Source organism: Tupaia chinensis, unplaced genomic scaffold (assembly GCF_000334495.1).
Source record: "Tupaia chinensis unplaced genomic scaffold, TupChi_1.0 Scaffold144061_1, whole genome shotgun sequence".
Classification (NCBI taxonomy): domain Eukaryota; kingdom Metazoa; phylum Chordata; class Mammalia; order Scandentia; family Tupaiidae; genus Tupaia; species Tupaia belangeri.
In genome coordinates this window covers 154,250-158,466 of record NW_006203914.1, presented here as the reverse complement: position 1 = coordinate 158,466, position 4,217 = coordinate 154,250, and the positions used below count along the sequence as shown (strand labels likewise).

General features: G+C 41.0%; 1 pseudogene; it reads right to left on the bottom strand.

Annotated features, from left to right (window-relative positions):
* Positions 1-1,563, bottom strand: part of LOC106733560 (14-3-3 protein zeta/delta pseudogene) — a 5,295-nt pseudogene extending 3,732 nt beyond the window's left edge.
* Between the last annotated feature and the right edge of the window lie 2,654 nt (positions 1,564-4,217).

Here is a 4,217-nt window from a genome sequence, read left to right as displayed (position 1 = left end):
ACCTACATAGGAACAAGATAACATTTGGGATACATCCATTTCTAGAAAGGTTATGAAGATTAGTATAACCATGGGGAATATAACTCATAATTGAGTACTATTCATTCTAATAGTGCCAAGGGAGTATGATACTAATGTTCTCATCACAGAAAATGTGAAGTATTTCAGGTGATATATGTGGTAACAACCGTAGTCCAAATATTCCATGTTATATATAAGTAGCATATGATAAACCTACTGCAAATACTGAACACCTTAGCACAGTCCTGAGGTGCCCACCCTTCGAGGGTGTGTGTGGGTGTTAGTGGTGCCCTCCCCACTATAAGGAAACTCACTGGCTGTGCCTTGATGGAAAGCAGCTCAAAGCAGTTCCTTGGAGGACTTTATATAGGAGCGTCCATTTGATAGGAGTGAAGGGAATACTGAACTACTTTTATTTACATTATTTCACTCTTAAGTGGTTTCTAAGAAAGCTATAAACCCTGTGAACCATGATTGTATTTCTGTTTGACCAAGCAGTTTAGAAAACACACTGGAGGGGCAGGGGGGGTGAGCATACACATGTGCTCAAATCCCAAAAGGAGAAATGGAGAAGGGATTGAAGTGATCATCTTGGGAGGAGGGTTTCTCTATTTCTTTCTCTCTCTCATGCACCCTCTAGCAAAATTTTTAAAGTTTATTTTAAGTAATTACTTACTTAGTGTTTTATAATCACTTTTCTCTTTATGAAGACCAGTTAGAAGGGTAGGAAAGGTTTGCTTTCTCACTTTCCCTCTCTCTCTCTGTTTTCTCTGAATTAAAATAATAACAATGATAATGATAACTAAAATTAAATAAATAATTCTTAAAAAAAAAAAAAGAAGGAATGTGTAGATAAAGAGACCATGATTGCTCTGTGCAATCTGTATTCTTGGGTGAAGGCATATCTGTGCTATGAGGTGCCAGGATCAAGCCCAGGGGGCAATGACCTTCCCTGGACAGGCTTTCTGGAGTCTAGGCTCCACCAGAGTGAGTAGACAGCACCCCACATGGTTGGTAGAGACGTGTCATTCCCAGAAGATAGCAGTCCCAGACTGTCACTAACAAAAGACAGCCCCAGCCTGTCTTTTCCTAAAAGCTTGCTGTGTTAATTTGCTTCCACACAGAGGATCAACCCTCCAGATAAGACTTTGTCTACTTCCTCCTGGAAATGTGCTGCTGGGATGAAATAATGATTAAGAGAGACAGTGGCAGACTGATGTCAGCTGGCCTTGTCTATTATCCTGTGGTATGGATTGGTTTTAGGAGCCAATGTGATTGTTTCTACAATTCTGCAGAAGAACAAGCTGTCTCCACCTGAAGTTTCCTTTTCATTTAGTGGCTGCAAATTTTCATACATTAAATTGAAGTCAGGTGTTGTCACAGTCCATTTTTGTACCATGAAGACCTTGTTCCTGTAAGATAGATGGACAGAAGTTTACAGCACTGATGGCTCATTTTGGGGAGTGCTCTGGTGGTGTGGGCTGTGCTGTGGGCTGTGGTGTTTGTCATGTCTGTGGTGGCTGTGGGATCTGGAATGTCCATGGTCAGAAAGGAGATGTGCAGGTGTAGTTACTTCTCAGGGGCTCAGGCCCTTCCTGCTTCTCACTCTTCTGGCTGCACAGGAAATGAATGTGACCTTGATTCTTGCTGGTAGATCTGAATGTGAGCATGTAGGGTAGCTGTAGCAATGGTGTCTGAACTTCAAAGATATTGGCCTCCTGAAGGTAGAACTCCCTGCTGCTTAATCAGGAGGGGTGGCTTGGGTGGCTGTGGAAAGAGAGTGCCATGGTCCCTGCCTGGGGTGCAAAGATCTCCAGGTGGACTGAAGATGAAGCCCAAGTAGCCCATCCACATTCAGACTCATGCAAGGAGCAAAACTCCAAACTCTCCTTCTGGTCACCAAACTCCCCTTCTTCAGGTACTCAACTCATGACCCTCAAGAAGTGACATGGCCCAGCTGCCCCTGCCACAACAACTGCTAGTGGGGTGTCCCCCAGCCACAGAGAATTGTCACTGGCACCATCGTGGGATTTTAGAGGGCCCAAAGGGAGGGCATAGGTCTGTGAGGCAGGGCAGCCACTGCTAATTTTTATGTTAATTAAAAACTTCTCTAAAAATATAGCCCATTATTTTTTCACCAAGGTTTTTGTCATAAGGCACATGCATCCACTGGAAAGAGACAGAGACAATAAAAGGGGAATTTATAAATCACCCCACAGGGAAGATGGCCACACTGAAATCCCTTCTTCTCTATTATCCTCCTGTGATCTTGGGCACACACCACATGTTCTAGTATAATTTTCAAGCCACCAGTCTGGGACGTGAACCAGGGTCAATTACATGGGAGTCCAGCACCTTAACCACTATGCCACCTCCTGGCCCGTAGCTCATCAATCAAAAAAAAAAATTTCTTAACTTGATCATTCAAAACATGTCTAATACTAATAGAGATGTACTTTAAGTATAAAATGTACAATAGGTTCAAAGATTTTGTATAAAAATTAGTAAATAGTATTTCTGTAATTTTTATACTGAATACATGTTGTGATGGTAATACTTAGTTTGATTAAAACAATTAATTTTTTTTTAAATGTAGGGATCTTAGGGTGTCTGTCTCAGTCATTGCAAGATGTATCCACCACAAATGATAGTGTGACCAAGGCACAAGTTCTATGTCTTGTGATGGTCATGTATCCCTATGGCCTCCCTCACTTCTTTGCTGCTTCTGACATTGGGAGAGACTACAGTCATGTCCCTCCTTGCACCCGAAGATATGTTGGAGACCTAATTCTAGTAACTGGAACTGTGGAAATAGGGTCTTTCCAGATGTAATTTAATTAACATGAGGTCACTGAGGTGGCATGATACCCAACATAACCAGTGTCCTTATAAAAATGGAGAAGTGCTTTGTGACCATCCAGAAATTGGAGTGAGGTAGCTGTAAACCAAAAACCAGTAAGGAGTCAATACCAAAACCACAAGCTGACAAGAGACAGAAACAGAGTCTATGCAGTCTCAGAGGATGCCTGGTCCTCAATTCTGGTAACTAGAACTGTGGATATAGGGTCTTTCTAAACGTAATTTAATTAACATGAGGTAGCTGAGGTGGCATGATATAACCAGTGTCCTTATAAAAATGGAGAAGTGCTTTGTGACCATCCAGAAATTGGAGTGAGGTAGCTGTAAACCAAAAACCACTAAGGAGTCAATACCAAAACCACAAGCTGACAAGAGACAGGAACAGAGTCTATGCAGTCTCAGAGGATGCCTGGCCCTGCTGAAGCCTTGACTTCACACGTGTATCCTCCAGAACTGTGGAATAAAAGGTTTCTGTTTTTAAAGCAATGTAGCTGGTGGTACTGCCTTACAGCAACCCTAGAAAAATCTACAGGTGGCAGATCCCTTCTGGTTAGGAGGGATTTCAGAAAAACTACTTGCTATGGGCAGATGACCCTTGCCACATACAACAATGGAAACATTGAGATATTTGAGAGATCAGAAAGATTGTCACAAGAAATTGACCATTTTTCTAGCTATTATGGGAATTAAAAGACCTAATGTGGAAGAAAGGGCTTGCAAAAGATGTTGAGGCTTTGATGATGTGAATAGTAATGTCTTTGTCTTGACTCACATGCAAGCTACTCCTTCTGGAAAAACAAATGTAATGCACTGTAAAGATATAAGTGATTCAATGTAATATAAGCAAGATTATGATAATAAATTTAAAACAAAAGATGATGAGGTTCAGGGATATCTGATACTTTCCCATTAATCTTTTAAGAAAAATAGATTCTGGGACCAGCAGATAACATAATGGTTACATTGCTGGACTCCCATGTAGTTGATCATAGTTTGAGTTCAATACCTGCTGCCAGGTATGTGTGCATGCATGCCCAAAATCCCAAGAGGAGAATAGAAGAGAAGGGATTGCAACATGGACATCCCCCAGGTGGGTGATTTCTTGCTTTCTATCTCTTTGTCTTTTTCTTTCTCTCTGGTGAGTGCACACACCATATAGCAAAAATCTCTCTTAAATAAAAAAGAAAAATAGATCTTTATACAATTCAGGATAAATACAAGAAAATTCTCTAAGTACTGAATTTTCCCCTTTTCCTTTCCTGATTTGGTGTCTGAAATTTTGGTTGTCTCAGTTTCCCAATATGAAATCTTATTTTTGGTTTCTAGATTACATAGAC